Genomic DNA, 23460 nt, shown 5'->3' with positions numbered 1-23460 from the left:
ACTATCCCAGCCACAGAAAAACACAGCCCTTAAACAAACACAGAGGCTTCAGAGGAAAACCCCTTGAAGAACAGATGAGAACAGGACATGGTGCTGTGAATTCATTCATGCAGGACTGTGAGTGAGATCAAACCACTGGACCCTGAATTGACCTCTCACTGTTAGGTAGAATTGTTGTGCACATCCACAAGCTTCAAAAGGAGATTAACTGCTCTCATAATGAATAATTTACCCAGAAAGTGGATCTCGGCAGGGTACTCACAGAAGAACTGAGCATCAAAATGGAAAAGAAAGAAGATTTAAGACACGTTAGGCATGGTTGTTGTTGACAGAAGGACTGGTCTGAGTATTTTGGAAACTCCTGATCTACTAGGATATTTCTGTATTACCATCTCTAGGGTTATCCCAAGGGATGGTCCAAAAAAGAGGAAATATCCAATGAGAGACAGTTCTCTGGGTGAAAATATCTTGTTGATACCAGACCCGACCAGAGACTGCTTTGAGCTGACAAGAAGGCAACAGTAAAACAGATAACTTCTTCTTAAAAACCACTTTTGCATTACTTTGAACCGTGAACCTTGAAGAATTTGGGCTAGAGCAGCAGAGGACCATATCAGGTGCTACTCTTGTGAGCTAACAGGAAAGTCTCCACAGTCAGGGGATCTCAATCAGATAGATCACCTTTGGTATATGACGCAATGGGAGATTCCCATCGTGAATGCACAGCTGACAAATCTGCATCAACTGCATGAGGCCATCATGCCACGATCAATCTTTGAGGAATGTTTCCAGTACTTTGTTGAATCTATGCCATGAAGAATTAAAACAGCTCTGAAGGCAAAAGAGTGTCCAACCTAATACTGACAAGGTGTATCTAATAAAGTATCTGCTGAGTGTGTCCAACCCACGAGCCTTCTGCTGTGAACATAATGAAGACATGGATATCCAAGCTATCTGAACCCACGTCAAAGTGATGTGAGCGTAACAGAAACTTCAAACTGACAGGTCGCCAAACAATTGCACAGATGCAACCTATTTCACTCCTGACAAACATTCCTACTGGATAAAAAGTAGGTCCGTCAGTCTTTCTTCACACTGGGAACAATATGAAACATGTTCCATCCACAGATAAGGAGCACTACAAACAGAAAATGGGCACATAGGTTTTAAAGATAACCTATGTGTTTCTGTTACCCAAGGACACGGGTGCTAACCAACAGAGGGTATGCCAAAAAAAAACATTTTACTGCTCTCTGCCACACTCTAAGATAAATAAGCAGTACTATGATTTCATGTAAAAGATGTTGGACAACAACCATGCAAAATTGCCCCATAGAGGTGCTGATATCTACCGCTTAACATTCATTATCCCAAGAATCCTGTTAAAACCCAAACAGTCATTGATTCAAGTGCTTGTTATGAAAGAGTTTCTCTGAATGAGGGCCTTCTCCCTGGACACATCCAAACAATCCTCTTGTAAGGGTTGTAGTGAAATGTAGAAATGTTGTTGTCGCAGGGCAACTCTGGATATGTGTCCCACTGCTTTGTAGTAAAAGAGGAACAGAAAGAAATGTGGTTCTTGAGATGTGACATTGTGGGCTAGATTCATGTCTTTGCTAATACTTCATCTCCAGCAGTTGTAATATATTTATAGGTGCGTTGAAGCTGAATTTTAGCTGTTTTATTGCATCTGTACACGTTTACTTATCTAGACTTAATTTTGGGGGGAATCTTGATATTTTTGATGACAAGATATAAGAACTTTCCATTTCAGATTCAAGTTATGACCAAGTCAACTCAAAGACAAGGCAACCGTTTTTGTCTTTCTAAAAATATTTGATTGTTTAGCTTGCTGGATAAAAGCCAACACACTCGGGTTGTGAAAATGTTTGACGTTATTTTTTCAGGAAAAATCTAATAACCTTGCAGAAAAACAAAAGACTCTCCAATCTCTCAAAATGTACAGAAACAAACTCCAACCTTCCTGCTCTGCTCTACGTGACCTATTTATCTCCATTGCCCTGCTGTGAGCTGCTCACACAGGACTGGTCCTCCAGGACTCTTAATGGGGCCTCATCAGTGGTGCCACGCTACGGTGGCCACTGCTCCACTTAAAACCTACAGGGGTAAAGAGGGAGCAGGAACAAGAGGAAACTGGGTGACACACAAACCCTGATGCCTAGTTCGATGTTCTCCCCTCCGTAGACGTCCATGCCTGAGTCGAGTAGACCGAGTTCTCCAAAGTAGTCCCGATTGGCCACAAAGGAGCATCCAATCATGGCAGGCGTCCTGCAGCCAGGAAAACACACTATCATGTGACACTGAGCGTTTGCAAACACCAGAATGTGTTTTTTTGTGGCTTTATCTGATGTTTATTTTGGAGTACTTTTCTACAACCCAAATCTCCACTATGCAAAGTTTCACACTTTATATTTCAGCCTATTATGTGGAGGGTAAATCTAAACATTTTTGTGCATACTCATGCAATTTATTCTTATTTTTAATTAAAGAATGGAAGGAAATCCAATTTAACACAAATATATGGGTGATAATCAGATAATTAAAATCCTATTTTCACCACTCTCTAATTTAGGCTGTAATTTTTTTATTGCTTTAATGAAGTCTGGTTTCCCATCAGGAGCTTTTTTTCTTGTTTTCCCCTAATCTTCCCCAAAACTAAAAAAAGAACTTGGTGGCAGTTTTATTGAAAATCTTAAAGAAGTGGAAAAAAATACATCTCAGAAGTGTGAGATCTGTGTTCACGTTTAAATGGGAGAAGCTGGCATACCTTATTGGTGCAGACATGTCTCCCTCCTCCCACCACTCTTTGGGTGGATTAATGTACATGCACCACAGTTCCCAGTTGTAGCCATGGCCAGAGTTCTCATAGCGCTCCACCTCAAAGGTATCGTGCTTGATGTTGTCGATTGACGGCAAGATAATCCTCTTGTGGTTTTCTTTTATTCTAGCTAGAACTGGTTCTGACCTGAAAAAAGTGCAAACACACACACACTCACACATTTAGTTGACTTTACTTTGTGCAGAAACAAAGTTTATAACATCTTTTAAGAGCACCACTTTTTTCATCCACTTCAGTCAAATAGAAAGTTCCTTGTGTCGTCCCAGTTTTATCACTAATTCTGTTTGATTCAGCCGAGTTGAGCTCTGCAGGGGGCAGTGAGAGAACTGCACGGTATACCTTAAGTTATGCACTGAGCTCGAAAATGAGATCCACAAAAAGACATCAACAGGATGTGGCAGTTGTCTTAGCGGGGTTAATAAGGTCCCTCATTGCATGCTAATTTCTTGACAGTATTTAGCCTTTGATTCAGTTCACCACCAAGCGCTCAGCTTTTTTGAATTAGTACAAAACCTTCATTTTTTATGGTTACTAAAAATTTACTTTTACGACAAGTTCTCCAAGAGGGGTCCTGTTTTGGTGTGTGTTTTATGTGTGCTTGTGATGTTTTTTTTTAAATAAAATCCGTTCAACCTGATCCCACAGCCTCAAGTGTCTCATTTTAAAACTTCTCAGGCGTGAAATAGCTTGGCTCTTCCTTTTATGCAGCTTCAGCTATCCTTTGTCTTCTCTTTCCATGGTTTCTTTGCACTTTGTAGCACTCTTTTAACACTGATACCCAAAGCTCTATTATTGTCATTGTTGTTATCATGAATAAGTAGAGAGATACTCCCATACGGTTTATGACAAAATTTAATCCGAAGTGATTGATGGCCCTAATCATGACCTTTTGACCTCGCCCCTCCCCCCCGGAAGCGAGTAATGACCGTGACGAATTGCATCCGGAGAAGGGGGGGGCGGGAACCCCCCGACATCCGGAGAAGGGGGGGCGAACCCCGGAAGCGCGCCATCTGTCGCTAAGCGTGTCGAATTGCATCCTGAGAAGGGAGGGGGGGTAAACCTCCAGAAGCGCGCCATCTGTTGTTGGGAAAAAAAAAGAAAAAAGTTTTTAGAGGGAGGAGAATAAAAGCAGAGAGGAGGAGTTCACAATTTCTAAGCCTCAGACACACAAGATGGATTTCATTCTGCAGCCCAGCAGCTCTCCTGTGTCCGATGAGATCTGCTCTCCCAAAGAAGAAGGCTTTGAATATGCCATATTCAAATACAGCATATTTACTAAGGAAGGCCTCAATCCGGACCTTATGACACTTCCGGAAATACTCCGGAATTGTCTAGTCATTTTCAGACCTGATGCGTCATGTTCCATAAACATGAGGGGAGGGGTTTGGTTCCTGAAGCACAGCGGTGATGCAGCAGCTGATTTTGTGCTGTATAGAGAGACAGAGCGGCAGCTAGTTTTCCGCAAACTCATAGTCTGAATTCTGTTTCAATATTATGACGATTTTCTCTGTATTTCTTAATGGGAATAAAGAGTGACTTCCTGTAGAGATTTCAATAGTATTTTATTTTCCTATAATACAGACGCAGTAAAAAAAACCTTTAAGATGATCTGCCTAGCAACAAATTGCATTTTTAGGCTACACCATAGCTTGTGATGAAAAGAAGAACTTTCTATCCGCTTGTAACCTACAGGCTGCCTACCCCGTATGTGTAAAAATGAATAAATATCCCTTAGTGAATACTTTTCTTTGAATACTACTTTTCCTTTTGAGAATCCCTTTTACAAGGGACTGAAAAAACAAACCATAATTGCCGTGACAGGCGATCTTGTTTCACACACACACACACACACACACACACACACACACACACACACACACACACACACACACCGCGGGTCAAGGAGGAGTGAGATATCAGATATCAGTTTTTTCTCAATGCTTATAACCTATAACGCGCCCCCCAAAACAATATTATTATTATTAAAACATCTATAAGGTAGGTTTTGCGCAGCCTGCTCCTTGTCAGACCAAAGTTTTTTTCTTCATTACTTTTAGCTACTTTTACACTGGGTTTTCTCAATAGACAGAAAATGAAAATGAGGAGTCAACAGCCGATATTATCATTGCTTGTAACCCGGTAAATAATTTCGTACATCTCCCCATAAAATAAGCCTTAGTGGAAAAAAGCTCATATTCGAATACGTTTATTCCCCTCTGTGGGAAAGAGTTTTTTTCTCAGAGTCAACCATGAGGCGAGTTTTGTCAACAGCAATTGTCCATTTGGTAAAACAAATATCCGCCTCTAAGTCGTATTTTACCGTTGCAGAATGTGGAAAACAGACAGCCCTCACAGGAGGCACCCAGGGGCCCACCTCACACACCATAGTTAAAATATTTAAATTTCAACTAAATTTGTAGTAATGATCGGATTTCCTCACTTATCTACACCACACTCCTTGATTTCTTATCGTTTCTTATCGTTCCTCTGTCCCTTAATAGAAACTATCCTCCCTTTCAGTTGTCTTTTGCACTTCCATATCGCAAAGCAGTTACTGTAGGTTATTTTCTGCTTATGCATTAATGTAATTAATTAACTTATTTATCCTTAAGTACGGTAATGACTTGAGTTCTAATGCTTTTTGTCTCTTGAGTTAGCCGTCAATGTGGGATTTTTTTACCCTTTTGTTCAGTTAAAGCTGCCTTTCATTCTTCAACGCAGCTTAAACTCTAATAGGTAAGCTTTCTTGTAATTTCTTAGTTCTGCAGGCTTCTTGAAAGACATCCGAGACTCTTCTTTGGATGCTGGATGCCTTTTGTTTTGTTTTCTGTCAAGATGATCCCACACTGCTTCGATTATCTTGAGGTTCGAACCCTGGAGAGATCAATCCATGACTGATGCGTTGTTTCATCCAGGCATACTTTGACTACAATGGCAGTATGTTTGCGATCATTGTCGTACTGAAAGTTGCTGCCAATCAGACATTACTTGGTATTACATGGTCGATCAAAATCTGGTGGAACTTTTCTACATTCATAATTTGATTAATTTGGATAAGAGCTCCAACAACACTGGCTGAAATCCAGCCTCAAAGCACGGTAGAGTATCCACGCTGTGTTAAAGACGGCTATAGACATTCACTGTTGTATCTCTCTTCGGACCTCTTCCATGCATATTTCAAATTTGGATTCATTACTCCATAAGACATATTACAGCTGATTTCTTTTTCCAGTCAATTTCTTGTGTAATTTGGCACACCTCAGCCTTATTTTTCTCTGTTCTCCTTCCTTAAGAATGGCTTATTAACAGCCACCCTTCCAACTCAGATAACTTTTGATGAAATGTTTACAGCACTTGAGTTACTCGCCACGGCCATCCTAAATGCTAAGAACACTAAACTTTAATTCTAAATTACGTTAACCAGAAAAAACAAGCCAAAGTCGAGATGTTGCTGAGCTGACCTGTGCTATGCTATGCCTTCTAAAGCACGTATAATGTAAACAGAACTGGTCTTTGCACAGAAGCCTGTGGAGCTTCATAATTAACCTCAGTGTGTGAAGAGCACTCTCCATTTAATAATAGCTGTAATAAAATGTTATGGCCGACGGTGTTAAACGCTGCACTTGGGTCTAGCAGGGAAGATTTCAACTTTTCAATACGAATGAAGGCTGAAAACTGATTAGATTAATGTCTGATGATCTTTTCTGTGCTTCTTCAAGTTTGTAACACCAAACATATTAAAGGATGATGTAAGGCTCACAGGAAGAGTTTAATTAGACACACATTTACTATTTTCTTTATACTCTTTCTTTCTTGACATGTTTAATATGATTACTATCAGAGGAGAAAATGACCCTTGTGTAGTTTAAAAAAGTTTTATTTAATCAAACTGTAATGTTGTTGAACTCTGACGGACGTGTCTTTTAATCTTGTCAACAAATCCTTAATCATCTAAATCTGCCATTTATCATCTAGTAAAATGTTCCCTCTGCTTCTGCTGCACATCTCCCCGGACACTCTCCGCTTCACCTGTCCTGTGCAGGTGGTCCAACCCCTGCCTGCCTCCTTAAACTGGGGTGTTTAAATCTCTTTACCTCTGTTGTGAACTTCACACAAAGTTTGTGGTAACAAAATCAAACTGACGAGGATCTCGTTTGAAAAACACACACTCACGAGACAAAATAAAAACAGACTGCTCAAAGCAAAAGCAGAGCCCTCACAGCTGGTAGTACAAAACACAGCGACAACATGCGTATTAGATACCCTCAGTGCCAGAAGCATAAATATGAAAAAATGTGATCACCAAGAGTATCCTAACAACGGCGTTGAGGTGGGTGTTACAGTAAAAAAAAAAAGTAGCCAAATTTTCATCTGAAAATGTTGAATTTTAGTAAAAACAATGCTCTGTAGTTTGATACTGTCGTTACAGACTAAGCAGATGTTTAAAGCCTTCGGACGCTCATTTGAAACGCACTCATTCTCCTTATCAGCTGGAAACATTAAAGCCGTAAAATGACTTTTTCAAACGGATAAAAACTATTGAACAACAGCAATGTTGAGCCTGTTCCAAAATTTGGATGTACATGTGTTGAAGGTGTGGGTCTTGTTGAATTATTAAACATACATTCTTTAATTTTTCGAGCCACAAAAACAACAACTTTTAATTTTCTTCTGCTTGAGTATCGGCCTCGGGTAGCTCTACTTATCATTGCTCAGTCAGTTGTCTGTTTGTGCTACTTTTTTAAGGAGCAGCGTATTATTGGTAAGGGTGACTTTATGTGTTTAGCTACTTAAGTGGAAGTACTGTGGATAGTTTTACCTTACATACATAGATCTACCAATACAGCTTCTGAGGTAACTGTTTACAAAATGTTATAATCTATTCAAAGGTTCTTTGCAATTTTACATTGATAAACATTATCCTTAACACATTTGGCCCACATAAAGTACTATGGCCATCACACTGTCATTTAGAATTGTTTAAATAACTCCTGTCTTAAGTCCTTCCATCAAAAAAAAAAAAAAAAAAAAAAAAAACATGGTTCACTTTTACATCACAAAATGTTAGAAATATAAGTCGTTCATAACAAACTGAAAGGTTGGGAGTTTAAAAATCCAAACCGATGGAAGAATCAGAATCAGAATACTTTATTGATCCCTGGGGGAAATTATTTTTTGTTACAGTGCTCCATTATAAACCAACATTAAGACAAGACAGACAATACACTAACTAAGAATAGTACAATATATACATATATATACATACATACATACATACATACATACATAAGTCACTCATAAATAAATAGCTGGAAAAGAAACATGTGTAGCTGTAGCAGCAAACAGTGTGTTAAGTGGATGCGTTGTACAGGGAGATGGCCACAGGCAGGAAAGATTTCCTGTGTCGTTCAGTGGTGCTTTTCGGTAATCTCAGTCTCTCACTGAACGTGCTCCTGTGACTGACCAGCATGTCATGGAGTGGGTGGGAGGTGTTATCCAACATTGTCTTTATCTTGGACAGCATCCGCCTCTCCGACACCACCTTGAGGGTGTCCAGCTCCATCCCCACAACATTGCTGGCCTTACGGATCAGTTTATCGAGTCTGTTGGCATCTGCGACCCTCAGCCTGCTCCCCCAGCATGCAACAGCATAGAGGATCGCACTGGCCACAACAGACTCATAGAAAACTCATAGAAAATAGGAAGCAGAAGTAGAAGACTATAACGTCTCAGAGCACACGGTGTCTATTATTGTGTAGACATGTATAAATAAGAGCTTAATAAAGATGCTTAATTTCTTAAGAAATAAACAGGTGGAGTGATCTTTATCAAAAGTGGATGTTGCATCTCTGGCTAAACCACTGTACCCAAAAAAACTTTAAAAATCTACTGTGTGTGAGGCTGTGTAAGTAAAGCTTGCCCTTCACACCCGCGTGTAATAAACCATTTGTTGAGGGGTTGTGGATTTGGCACCTCAGCATTGTGAAAGTGGGGAAACATGTTTCTGGCTGTGCATAAGATTTCTGCTTACAACTTAGAATCTCAGTTCTAAATGAAATTCAGATGTTTTTTTTAAGTATGGCTAATGTATTATTTGACTTCTAAGACACACACACACACACACACACACACACACACACACACACACACACACACACACACACACACACAAGAACAACACAGAGAAGAAGAAGAGGGGGTCGTTTTACTACGCATCATAAAAACGCAATCATTCATAACATGGACAGTGAGAAGTAAAACTCGTCGTCTTACCACATGTTATATTCTGTAAACTTAAAATAATCCGCAGAAATTAGAGTTTAGTGTTTTAATTCATCTATTAAAAAACACGAGTCAACATTACTGAAGTGACGCTTTAACGATGCGTCTTATCATCGTGTTTATGATGATAAAACATGTTCTCTCGTTAGTAGATGTCTGCGCTGTCACTTGTCACGAAAATGTTCAGAGCCAGGGTTCCTCTTTAATTACCATTGATCGTTAATAGGGTCACAAAAGATTTGTCGCATTATCCCCATAAACAAAATGCTTTTATAGAAATCATTGTGATACAAATATTTAGATTCTTGATTCACAATGTGCACGAACTCAAAATCTTTAGAGGTTCATATTTATAAAGTATCGCAAATAATACATTTATACCATTGTATGAGCTACACTTCTTGTAAAAACTGATTGAAAAAAGCTCCTGTCGTGACCTTCCTTCTGTGAGGACACACACACACACACACACACACACACACACACACACACACACACACACACACACACACAGAGAGAGAGGGAGAGGGGGGGGGGGGGGAGATCATTAGGATTGGAGGCGTTTTTTGGATTTTCACTTATTGTCGGCTTTACAGTCACATAAAATTCATTCCAATTTTTTGCCTTTGCTTCAATTAAGGTGTTTCTTTAAATCTACAGCAGCTCCCTTTTCAAAAGGTTTACTGACAACTGACAACGATCAATAGCAGCATACGTGGGGGGAAGAGTATGAGTCTTACGGTGACAGCGGGGCCGTGGGAGCCGGAGGGAGGGGTGAGGGTCCGCGCTAAATTTGCAAAGTTACTGATTTAAAAATTATATTTTTGAATTTTTAATTGCATGACAAACATACGATAGACTCTTGAGCATATTTATATAGCTAAATACACAACGGTATAACCGTGCTAAATAAAAGAGGTCCAAGTACCAAAGCACTCTAATGCAAGCCTCTAAACTGCATGTTGATAAGTACGTGAAGCGTACCTCTACAGCTGAAAACAGATTGTATCCATACTTTGAGGATCTGCTGAATTGTTTTTTTTTTTTGATGAACTGCAGATGATGATGAATTCCTCTTTATTGTAGAAACAGTCCCTAAGCTGTTGTTGCTCATACTTACCGAGTTCCCTAGCTACTTCCTTACTATGTCAGTAAACCTTTTGAAAAGGGAGCTGCTGTAGATTTAAAGAAACACCTTAATTGAAGCAAAGGCAAAAAATTGGAATGAATTTTATGTGACTGTAAAGCCGACAATAAGTGAAAATCCAATCACAGAAGGAAGGTCACGACAGTATCAGTAAATATGAACCTCTAAAGATTTTGAGTTCGTGCACATTGTGAATCAAGAATCTAAATATTTGTATCACAATGATTTCTATAAAAGCATTTTGTTTATGGGGATAATGCGACAAATCTTTTGTGACCCTATTAACGATCAATGGTAATTAAAGAGGAACCCTGGCTCTGAACATTTTCGTGACAAGTGACAGCGCAGACATCTACTAACGAGAGAACATGTTTTATCATCATAAACACGATGATAAGACGCATCGTTAAAGCGTCACTTCAGTAATGTTGACTCGTGTTTTTTAATAGATGAATTAAAACACTAAACTCTAATTTCTGCGGATTATTTTAAGTTTACAGAATATAACATGTGGTAAGACGACGAGTTTTACTTCTCACTGTCCATGTTATGAATGATTGCGTTTTTATGATGCGTAGTAAAACGACCCCCTCTTCTTCTTCTCTGTGTTGTTCTTGTGTGTGTGTGTGTGTGTGTGTGTGTGTGTGTGTGTGTGTGTGTCTTAGAAGTCAAATAATACATTAGCCATACTTAAAAAAACATCTGAATTTCATTTAGAACTGAGATTCTAATTTGTAAGCAGAAATCTTATGCACAGCCAGAAACATGTTTCCCCACTTTCACAATGCTGAGGTGCCAAATCCACAACCCCCCAACAAATGGTTTATTACACGCGGGTGTGAAGGGCAAGCTTTACTTACACAGCCTCACACACAGTAGATTTTTAAAGTTTTTTTGGGTACAGTGGTTTAGCCACAGATGCAACATCCACTTTTGATAAAGATCACTCCACCTGTTTATTTCTTAAGAAATTAAGCATCTTTATTAAGCTCTTATTTATACATGTCTACACAATAATAGACACCGTGTGCTCTGAGACGTTATAGTCTTCTACTTCTGCTTCCTATTTTCTATGAGTTTTCTATGAGTCTGTTGTGGCCAGTGCGATCCTCTATGCTGTTGCATGCTGGGGGAGCAGGCTGAGGGTCGCAGATGCCAACAGACTCGATAAACTAATCCGTAAGGCCAGCAATGTTGTGGGGATGGAGCTGGACACCCTCAAGGTGGTGTCGGAGAGGCGGATGCTGTCCAAGATAAAGACAATGTTGGATAACACCTCCCACCCACTCCATGACATGCTGGTCAGTCACAGGAGCACGTTCAGTGAGAGACTGAGATTACCGAAAAGCACCACTGAACGACACAGGAAATCTTTCCTGCCTGTGGCCATCTCCCTGTACAACGCATCCACTTAACACACTGTTTGCTGCTACAGCTACACATGTTTCTTTTCCAGCTATTTATTTATGAGTGACTTATGTATGTATGTATGTATGTATGTATATATATGTATATATTGTACTATTCTTAGTTAGTGTATTGTCTGTCTTGTCTTAATGTTGGTTTATAATGGAGCACTGTAACAAAAAATAATTTCCCCCAGGGATCAATAAAGTATTCTGATTCTGATTCTTCCATCGGTTTGGATTTTTAAACTCCCAACCTTTCAGTTTGTTATGAACGACTTATATTTCTAACATTTTGTGATGTAAAAGTGAACCATGTTTTTTTTTTTTTTTTTTTTTTTTTTGATGGAAGGACTTAAGACAGGAGTTATTTAAACAATTCTAAATGACAGTGTGATGGCCATAGTACTTTATGTGGGCCAAATGTGTTAAGGATAATGTTTATCAATGTAAAATTGCAAAGAACCTTTGAATAGATTATAACATTTTGTAAACAGTTACCTCAGAAGCTGTATTGGTAGATCTATGTATGTAAGGTAAAACTATCCACAGTACTTCCACTTAAGTAGCTAAACACATAAAGTCACCCTTACCAATAATACGCTGCTCCTTAAAAAAGTAGCACAAACAGACAACTGACTGAGCAATGATAAGTAGAGCTACCCGAGGCCGATACTCAAGCAGAAGAAAATTAAAAGTTGTTGTTTTTGTGGCTCGAAAAATTAAAGAATGTATGTTTAATAATTCAACAAGACCCACACCTTCAACACATGTACATCCAAATTTTGGAACAGGCTCAACATTGCTGTTGTTCAATAGTTTTTATCCGTTTGAAAAAGTCATTTTACGGCTTTAATGTTTCCAGCTGATAAGGAGAATGAGTGCGTTTCAAATGAGCGTCCGAAGGCTTTAAACATCTGCTTAGTCTGTAACGACAGTATCAAACTACAGAGCATTGTTTTTACTAAAATTCAACATTTTCAGATGAAAATTTGGCTACTTTTTTTTTTTACTGTAACACCCACCTCAACGCCGTTGTTAGGATACTCTTGGTGATCACATTTTTTCATATTTATGCTTCTGGCACTGAGGGTATCTAATACGCATGTTGTCGCTGTGTTTTGTACTACCAGCTGTGAGGGCTCTGCTTTTGCTTTGAGCAGTCTGTTTTTATTTTGTCTCGTGAGTGTGTGTTTTTCAAACGAGATCCTCGTCAGTTTGATTTTGTTACCACAAACTTTGTGTGAAGTTCACAACAGAGGTAAAGAGATTTAAACACCCCAGTTTAAGGAGGCAGGCAGGGGTTGGACCACCTGCACAGGACAGGTGAAGCGGAGAGTGTCCGGGGAGATGTGCAGCAGAAGCAGAGGGAACATTTTACTAGATGATAAATGGCAGATTTAGATGATTAAGGATTTGTTGACAAGATTAAAAGACACGTCCGTCAGAGTTCAACAACATTACAGTTTGATTAAATAAAACTTTTTTAAACTACACAAGGGTCATTTTCTCCTCTGATAGTAATCATATTAAACATGTCAAGAAAGAAAGAGTATAAAGAAAATAGTAAATGTGTGTCTAATTAAACTCTTCCTGTGAGCCTTACATCATCCTTTAATATGTTTGGTGTTACAAACTTGAAGAAGCACAGAAAAGATCATCAGACATTAATCTAATCAGTTTTCAGCCTTCATTCGTATTGAAAAGTTGAAATCTTCCCTGCTAGACCCAAGTGCAGCGTTTAACACCGTCGGCCATAACATTTTATTACAGCTATTATTAAATGGAGAGTGCTCTTCACACACTGAGGTTAATTATGAAGCTCCACAGGCTTCTGTGCAAAGACCAGTTCTGTTTACATTATACGTGCTTTAGAAGGCATAGCATAGCACAGGTCAGCTCAGCAACATCTCGACTTTGGCTTGTTTTTTCTGGTTAACGTAATTTAGAATTAAAGTTTAGTGTTCTTAGCATTTAGGATGGCCGTGGCGAGTAACTCAAGTGCTGTAAACATTTCATCAAAAGTTATCTGAGTTGGAAGGGTGGCTGTTAATAAGCCATTCTTAAGGAAGGAGAACAGAGAAAAATAAGGCTGAGGTGTGCCAAATTACACAAGAAATTGACTGGAAAAAGAAATCAGCTGTAATATGTCTTATGGAGTAATGAATCCAAATTTGAAATATGCATGGAAGAGGTCCGAAGAGAGATACAACAGTGAATGTCTATAGCCGTCTTTAACACAGCGTGGATACTCTACCGTGCTTTGAGGCTGGATTTCAGCCAGTGTTGTTGGAGCTCTTATCCAAATTAATCAAATTATGAATGTAGAAAAGTTCCACCAGATTTTGATCGACCATGTAATACCAAGTAATGTCTGATTGGCAGCAACTTTCAGTACGACAATGATCGCAAACATACTGCCATTGTAGTCAAAGTATGCCTGGATGAAACAACGCATCAGTCATGGATTGATCTCTCCAGGGTTCGAACCTCAAGATAATCGAAGCAGTGTGGGATCATCTTGACAGAAAACAAAACAAAAGGCATCCAGCATCCAAAGAAGAGTCTCGGATGTCTTTCAAGAAGCCTGCAGAACTAAGAAATTACAAGAAAGCTTACCTATTAGAGTTTAAGCTGCGTTGAAGAATGAAAGGCAGCTTTAACTGAACAAAAGGGTAAAAAAATCCCACATTGACGGCTAACTCAAGAGACAAAAAGCATTAGAACTCAAGTCATTACCGTACTTAAGGATAAATAAGTTAATTAATTACATTAATGCATAAGCAGAAAATAACCTACAGTAACTGCTTTGCGATATGGAAGTGCAAAAGACAACTGAAAGGGAGGATAGTTTCTATTAAGGGACAGAGGAACGATAAGAAACGATAAGAAATCAAGGAGTGTGGTGTAGATAAGTGAGGAAATCCGATCATTACTACAAATTTAGTTGAAATTTAAATATTTTAACTATGGTGTGTGAGGTGGGCCCCTGGGTGCCTCCTGTGAGGGCTGTCTGTTTTCCACATTCTGCAACGGTAAAATACGACTTAGAGGCGGATATTTGTTTTACCAAATGGACAATTGCTGTTGACAAAACTCGCCTCATGGTTGACTCTGAGAAAAAAACTCTTTCCCACAGAGGGGAATAAACTTATTCGAATATGAGCTTTTTTCCACTAAGGCTTATTTTATGGGGAGATGTACGAAATTATTTACCGGGTTACAAGCAATGATAATATCGGCTGTTGACTCCTCATTTTCATTTTCTGTCTATTGAGAAAACCCAGTGTAAAAGTAGCTAAAAGTAATGAAGAAAAAAACTTTGGTCTGACAAGGAGCAGGCTGCGCAAAACCTACCTTATAGATGTTTTAATAATAATAATATTGTTTTGGGGGGCGCGTTATAGGTTATAAGCATTGAGAAAAAACTGATATCTGATATCTCACTCCTCCTTGACCCGCGGTGTGTGTGTGTGTGTGTGTGTGTGTGTGTGTGTGTGTGTGTGTGTGTGTGTGTGTGTGTGTGTGTGTGTGTGAAACAAGATCGCCTGTCACGGCAATTATGGTTTGTTTTTTCAGTCCCTTGTAAAAGGGATTCTCAAAAGGAAAAGTAGTATTCAAAGAAAAGTATTCACTAAGGGATATTTATTCATTTTTACACATACGGGGTAGGCAGCCTGTAGGTTACAAGCGGATAGAAAGTTCTTCTTTTCATCACAAGCTATGGTGTAGCCTAAAAATGCAATTTGTTGCTAGGCAGATCATCTTAAAGGTTTTTTTTACTGCGTCTGTATTATAGGAAAATAAAATACTATTGAAATCTCTACAGGAAGTCACTCTTTATTCCCATTAAGAAATACAGAGAAAATCGTCATAATATTGAAACAGAATTCAGACTATGAGTTTGCGGAAAACTAGCTGCCGCTCTGTCTCTCTATACAGCACAAAATCAGCTGCTGCATCACCGCTGTGCTTCAGGAACCAAACCCCTCCCCTCATGTATATGGAACATGACGCATCAGGTCTGAAAATGACTAGACAATTCCGGAGTATTTCCGGAAGTGTCATAAGGTCCGGATCGAGGCCTTCCTTAGTAAATATGCTGTAATTGAATATGGCATATTCAAAGCCTTCTTCTTTGGGAGAGCAGATCTCATCGGACACAGGAGAGCTGCTGGGCTGCAGAATGAAATCCATCTTGTGTGTCTGAGGCTTAGAAATTGTGAACTCCTCCTCTCTGCTTTTATTCTCCTCCCTCTAAAAACTTTTTTCTTTTTTTTTCCCAACAACAGATGGCGCGCTTCCGGAGGTTTACCCCCCCTCCCTTCTCAGGATGCAATTCGACACGCTTAGCGACAGATGGCGCGCTTCCGGGGTTCGCCCCCCCTTCTCCGGATGTCGGGGGGTTCCCGCCCCCCCCCCTTCTCCGGATGCAATTCGTCACGGTCATTACTCGCTTCCGGGGGGGAGGGGGGAGGTCAAAAGGTCATGATTAGGGCCATCAATCACTTTGGATTAAATTTTGTCATAAACCGTATGGGAGTATCTCTCTATAAGTTATTCCAATGTTCATACATTTGGCAAAGATATGTTTTTTTCCAGATTTAATTTTGAGTACATGTCATTTTTGTTTTTGAATGCTGTGTTTCACTTTAATTTACACTAAAATAAGCCTTTTTCCAAATACCAAAAATTCACTCCTGACTGTTAATAACACCGTGCTTCCCGCTAGATGATAGGACCCACTCACCATGATGGGGTGAACTCCACATGGGCATCAAAAAATCCTGTCACCTCAGCAGTGGCTACCTTCCAACCCTCGATCCTGGCCCTGATCAATCCCTCTCTCTTTTGGTTCCTTACAATCTTCACCAGGCCGGGATAGCGTTTGTTCACATACTCCTCCAGTGGACCTTTCAGTTGCTCTACAGTTCAGAAAATGAAGATAACACATCAAACAAAACAAGTCAGAAATGCTTATAAAGACTGATCTTTAGTTGATCTTTGAATCTGCAGTTTAGCTTATAATCTGCACATCTATCCTTGAACAGTCTGCCAGCTGGAGTTTTCCAGTATTTGATCTGATGTCAGGACTAATAAAGCCTGAAAAGAATATATCACCATTGCAGCTAAGTTGGCGAGTTTAAGAAGAATCCCTACATGCTAAAGAAAGTGCTTGTATTTTTTTCTTAGCTTCTCTAACATCAGATCCATTGCAGCCCTCTTTACTGAAGAAAGGAGGAAAAAAAGAAAAATGCTGTTCCAGAGTCCCCTCTGGCAGCAACAATCAAAGCCTGACACATTATGCCTAGCTTGCATAATTATTTTCATGCAATCACAATAATTGGAATTCATGTCGATAAATATGAAAGGACAGCAGAGTGAGCTTAAGCAACCATTCCCAGTATGACAACTCTTTTGTCTCACTTCTCTCACTGGCAGCCTGCACTCCTTTATAAACCTCACATCAAGCCTTAGTATTGGTTGTGTGAAACAACATGATAAGAACACAAAGGGCAACCCACTAAGCACTAAATGGTAAATGGCCTGCATTTGTATAGCGCTTTTCTAGTCCCTAAGGACCCCAAAGCGCTTCACACTACATAATAAGTATTTGGTCAATAACAAAAATACAACTCAATACTTTGTAACATAACCTTTGTTGGCAATAACAGAGGTCAAACGTTTACTATAGGTCTTTACCAGGTTTGCACACACAGTAGCTGGTATTTTGGCCCATTCCTCCATGCAGATCTTCTCGAGAGCAGTGATGTTTTGGGGCTGTCGCCGAGCAACACGGACTTTCAACTCCCGCCACAGATTTTCTATGGGGTTGAGGTCTGGAGACTGGCTAGGCCACTCCAGGACTTTCAAATGCTTCTTACGGAGCCACTCCTTTGTTGCCCGGGTGGTGTGTTTTGGATCATTGTCATGTTGGAAGACCCAGCCTCGTTTCATCTTCAAAGTTCTCACTGATGGAAGGAGGTTTTGGCTCAAAATCTCACGATACATGGCCCCATTCATTCTGTCCTTAACACGGATCAGTCGTCCTGTCCCCTTGGCAGAAAAACAGCCCCATAGCATGATGTTTCCACCCCCATGCTTCACAGTAGGTATGGTGTTCTTGGGATGCAACTCAGTATTCTTCTTCCTCCAAACACAACGAGTTGAGTTTATACCAAAAAGTTCTACTTTGGTTTCATCTGACCACATGACATTCTCCCAATCCTCTGCTGTATCATCCATGTGCTCTCTGGCAAACTTCAGACGGGCCTGGACATGCACTGGCTTCAGCAGCGGAACACGTCTGGCACTGCGGGATTTGATTCCCTGCCGTTGTAGTGTGTTACTGATGGTGACCTTTGTTACTTTGGTCCCAGCTCTCTGCAGGTCATTCACCAGGTCCCCCCGTGTGGTTCTGGGATCTTTGCTCACCGTTCTCATGATCATTTTGACCCCACGGGATGAGATCTTGCGTGGAGCCCCAGATCGAGGGAGATTATCAGTGGTCTTGTATGTCTTCCATTTTCTGATGATTGCTCCCACAGTTGATTTTTGCACACCAAGCAAATACTTATTTTCCACCCTGATTTACGAATAAATTCTTTACAAATCCAACCATGTGAATTCATGGATTTTTTTTTCACATTCTGTCTCTCACAGTTGAAGTGTACCTCTGGTGCAAATTACTGACCTCTGTCATCATTTTAGGTGGAGGAACTTGCACAATCGGTGGTTGACTAAATACTTTTTTGCCCCACTGTACCTATGAAAATATACTCACTGTATATATATATATAATCAAAGCATTTCTTTAGCAAAGTGCACATACTAGCCCTTTTTAAGTTCATTGACATATGTGCACTCAAACAGGCCCAATGAGATTGAGGGTTATACCCCAATTATTTGTGTTAGGTTTGTAAGCTTTTCCAAATGAATACAGAAAATCAGCAAAACCACCATAAAGAAAGCTTATTTAAATAAAGCTGATATTGGGAGAACAAAGCCCAAGGGGTGGAAAATGAGTAAAAAACCTGTGAAGCAGAGAATAACATGAGGGACTGTTGCAGAGCGCATGAGTGAAACAAGCTCACAGATGAGCTGACAAAGATTGGCAGAAATCACTTTAGAGCAGCCGGGTAATAAGGAACAGGTGAACATAGAGTGGAGCAGATAATTACGAGCAAAAACCCAAACAAATACTTTCAGACAATCCTAAAGCTCTTATTTAGTTGCATAGAGCCATGTGTGAACATTTTGTCTTTACATTTTGCTTCCAAGGAACCGAACTGTCTTTTAATTCTGTAATTTATTTCACGTTCTTCAGGCTTTCTGAAGCTCCTTCAAATTTTTCTTTGGACATCATTTTATTATAATTTTCAGTGCAGTCCTTTATTTGTTTGTTCCTATGAATCATTCACACATAATAAAGGCACCTAACTCAAGGGACAAATTCGTTACTGGCACATTACCAGCAGCTTGTCACAAATACACAATTTGTTTCCTGCACAAAAAATGACAACGATAACACACCAGCAAGGTGATTACCAAAGAGCTATTAGCCAAAAACTTGACATATGTCAAGAAACTAAACAAGTAGAGGACAAAAGAACTGGCAGCTTAAATAAAAACATCTACAGCAGACGAACAGAATTTGAAAGTTGTGTCCTTAAGAAATAACACAAAACTGACACACAACCTGAGAGATGCATCTGGCATCTTATGTTTGCAAGTTTCAGTAAACTGCTGCATCTATTTCCCATTTTCCTAGCAAAATACAAAGACATGATGGCTTATTAGCTCATCCTATCCTAAATAACCACTAATGTATGCCAACTATTGTCACTGCTACACTATCAAAAGCTGAAAACAAACATAAAAAACATACAAATTCATCACCACAACAACACAGTTGATAAATAAAGAAATACAGAAGCACACATGCAAATAGAGAGATGACATAAAAGTTCTCACTCAGCTCCCTGCGGTGCTGTTTTAAGCTCCAACTCACTCTAAACAACACCAACGGGGGTCTACTGCTTCCTGAGCATCAACGACCGCGCCACCTTTTTAAGATAAGATAAGATAAGATAAGATAAGATAAGATAAGATAAGATAAGATAAGATAAGATAAGATAAGATAAGATAAGATAAGATAAGATAACCTTTATTAGTCCCACACGTGGGAAATTTGTTTTGTCACAGCAGGAAGAGGACAGTGCAAAGGTTATTCACTAGTTTCAGTTTTATAATAATATAAAACTTAATTATATAATTATATTCAGGTTACATGACACTTATTGTATAAGATAATTATTTCTGGGATGCTGAATGACAATTTGATGTGTATTTTGTTGCTTTCAGTAGAAATCCTGCTGATGACTCAGTGGATTTTAGATGGAAATTCTGTGTTTCACTCACTATAAACCATCTTCTAATCAGAGGGCGAAAAAGCCACTCTTCTTATTTGGTATTAGCTGAAGAAAATATTTAATCTATACTGACCGTCATCGCTGTTGTCGTCCACCAGGATGACCTCCTTGAGCAAGTGTGTGATTGACAGCTGAGTGGACTGAGCGCAGGATCACCGACAGAGCCTCGTTGACGAAGATGAAGATGAGGGAGATTTGGGGAAGGTCTCTTGAGTAGCTGACCTTTCTACATCTGTAGAAAGACACGACACAACACCTGTAAACTACTTGCATTAAGTAATACGAGGTGCCAGTGGAGCACTAGAGTGATGGTTTGGGAAAAGTAGTCTACAAAGTTATACAATTAAAAAGACAATCATGATTTTGTATTGATGAGCCCATTTACCATGATTTCTAACATTTCTGATCAATTGAATGTTGTATTAAATAACAAGGAATATGCCTTTCTTTTTAAAAAATGAGGACATTTCTCAGTGAACCTTAATTTTTGAGTGCTCGCATATTTAATTTTGAATTTGTAAAAAAGACTAAACTACCTCCATAGAGCTGCTGACGTCTTGTTCAATGGGGCTGAAAGGCAGAGCAAGTGCTGCTTCCTGTTCAACTATAATCACAAGGATTTATTTTCCACATTGGCCTTTTAACTGCATGTGCTGTTTCAGATAGAAACCCTATTTTAAACTTGTTTTGTTTAAACAGCTCTAATGAAGCGGAAAGCGGCAGGGTGAGGCTTTGGCTCTAAGTTTAGCACATGTGGGAAAGGAAGGGGCTTCTTTTATTGTCTCCTTTTCACGTCTTTTTTTCTTTTATCGATTATCTTATTTCCTCTGTGAAATAATAGCTAATTAGAAGTTATTCTATAACAAATCCAGTGTTTTCAATTCACGAGGTTGGAGAACACTTTTTTAGGGTTTTTGGCAGGAAACCATTAGAAAACAGAAGGCAACATTAACAAGATTAACCACGAAGAACTGGGACATTTGTCACCTTTTTTCTCCTTCTGATACAATATTGCAAAAGTCTTGAGGCATCCTCATTTCGTTATATTCTGCTGGGAAAATGGGAAATAGGCAGAGCAATTCACTGAAACGTGCAAACATAAATGGAAATACAGTACATAAGGCAAAAATGTACTTGAAAGTCAATATTTGGTATGGCCACCTTTACTATCGAACATAGCCTGGACTCTCTCTTTCCGGAACACACTGCTTTAATAAATGTTGAGGTCTGGGCTCTGGGGAGGCCAATCCATGACTGATCTAGGTATACGTTTACTGCATTCACCGTGTGTTTGGGATCATTGTCGTAATGAATAAAAATATGCCTTTTCCAACTAGATGCTTTTCAGCTGGGACTGCATGATTAATGAAAATCTTAATATCTGGTTCATATTTCCATCAGCTTTCTCAAGATTCCCAACACCACTGGCAGAGCCTTCATCGTGTTTTACAGATGGATGTAAACACCCTCTGTTGGAGTCATATCAACAATTATTTGAACCAAAAATGTCAAATATGAATTCATAATGCTGTAAGACCTGTTGCCACTGATATAGTCCAGTTCTCGTGTAATTTACCATACCTCAGCCTTTTCTCCCTGTTTCTCTTCACTAAAAATGGCTTCCTGACAGCCTTCCACTGAGACCGTTTCTGATGAGGCTTCAGCAAACAGCAGATGGATCCATTAAAGGGCCAGTGCATCTCTCAGGTACTTCAAGTCTTTGCTTTTCTTTATATTTTTCTACATCTTAAGGACATGATTTCCAGATACAGTTCATCTGCTGTACAGAGTTATTTAGTCCTGCTACTTTTCCGGTTTCCTCAATTTTTTTAAGGACTCACAGCACGCCAGATTTTTGGGAACCACCTAGTTGGTTCAAAATGTTATTTTTACCTATCAGATTTTGTTATCTTTTAGATTCTTAAAGTGCTATGCTGTGGTGTGCTGGGGGAGCAGCACAGCAAAGAAGGACTCATCCAGGCTGGAAAAACTGATCAGGAAGGCTAGCTCTGTGGTCGGCATGAAGCTGGACACCCTGGTGACAGTGGCAGAGAAAAGGACACTAAAGAAACTGATGGACATTATGGACAATGCCAGGCATCCTCTGCACACGGCCATTAACAACCAGAAGAGTCTGTTCAGTGACAGGTTGCTTCTCCCCAAGACAAGAACTAACAGACTTAAAAACTCCTTTGTCCCACACGCCATCAGACTGTTTAACTCCTCTCTGGAGGGGAGAGGGAGGGGAAACAGGAGGACAAAGGAGGGGGGAACAACTAAGCTGTAGTGCCTCTTCACCTCACTGTGCAATACCTTTTGTGCAATACTTTTGTAAATAGTCAACAGTGCAATAGACCTCAATACTCGATACTTTGGGAGCCATAAACATCATTAGACCAGTGCACATATTGGTAAATGGACTGGTTCTTATATAGCGCTTTTCTACTCTTCTGAGCACTCAAAGCGCTTTACACAACTTGTGCATTCACCCATTCACACCCATTCGCACAAGCACATTGTTCTAGGTGCTTTCTAAGTAACATTCACACACATTCATACTCCGATGGATGCATCGGAGAGCAATTTGGGGTTAATATCTTGCCCAAGGATATTTGGCATGCAGACTGGGGGAAGCCAGGAATCGAACCACCAATCTTCCGATCAGCAGATGACCTGCTCTACCGCCTGAGCTACAGCCACCCCCTTATTGTCTCTATTGTGCTCTGTCTTGGTTGTTGAGTTGACTAATGTGGAAATAAAATTTATCCAGCAGTAAACCTGAGTTTGCGGTGAGGGAAGCATCTTGTACAGTACAGCACTTTCCAGCAGGAACTTCGATAGAATGTAAAATAAAACATTTTGTGTATTTTAAAATGACATTCAGTGTGTTTTTGTTGTTGCTGCACTAATCAACCACTTACTACTAACTGCAATGGTAGTTTATTGGATTGGAAAGTGTGGCGATGCTCGCCACCTGGTCTCCCTTCTTGCTTGTTGGTGTGGGCAGGTCTCATTTGTAGGTGCTGAAGAGCTGCTGTGGCTCATTTCCATCAGTGGCACTGGCAATACCTGGGCTCATTCTGTCAGTGAGGTAGTTGAAAAACCCCAGTTGGGTAAAGCGTTTGGGGGTTTTTGTTAACAGACATGCTTATCTATTTAGTTGGTGTTATTTTTTTCAGCTAAATTTTTTAGTGCAATTAGCACTTTCAGCATCAATCCATAGCAATGTGTTGTATTTTTCACATTGTCTGTGTGTAAAATACATATGTAAGCATAGATTACACAAAGGATCCTGCACGCCAAGCTGGATACAAATAGAAATCCCTGGAAACA

The 23460-nt window shown here is 39.7% G+C and overlaps 1 pseudogene across 1 annotated transcript in view; it reads right to left on the bottom strand.

Annotated features, from left to right (window-relative positions):
- LOC145419928 (polypeptide N-acetylgalactosaminyltransferase 17-like) overlaps positions 1–21164 on the bottom strand; it is a 29756-nt pseudogene extending 8592 nt beyond the window's left edge. Inside the window, exons 1-5 of the transcript XR_013901188.1 lie at positions 21115–21164; positions 20201–20359; positions 16446–16620; positions 2789–2986; positions 2172–2289 (exon numbers count right to left, since the gene is read on the bottom strand). The product of XR_013901188.1 is annotated as a polypeptide N-acetylgalactosaminyltransferase 17-like (transcript). The remainder of the gene's footprint in view (positions 1–2171; positions 2290–2788; positions 2987–16445; positions 16621–20200; positions 20360–21114) is intronic.
- Positions 21165–23460: the final 2296 nt, after the last annotated feature.

Source organism: Astatotilapia calliptera, chromosome 14, assembly GCF_964374335.1.
Source record: "Astatotilapia calliptera chromosome 14, fAstCal68.1, whole genome shotgun sequence".
Lineage (NCBI taxonomy): Eukaryota > Metazoa > Chordata > Actinopteri > Cichliformes > Cichlidae > Astatotilapia > Astatotilapia calliptera.
Note: the sequence above shows the minus strand (reverse complement) of the source record. Positions and strands in the feature narration are given on the sequence as shown.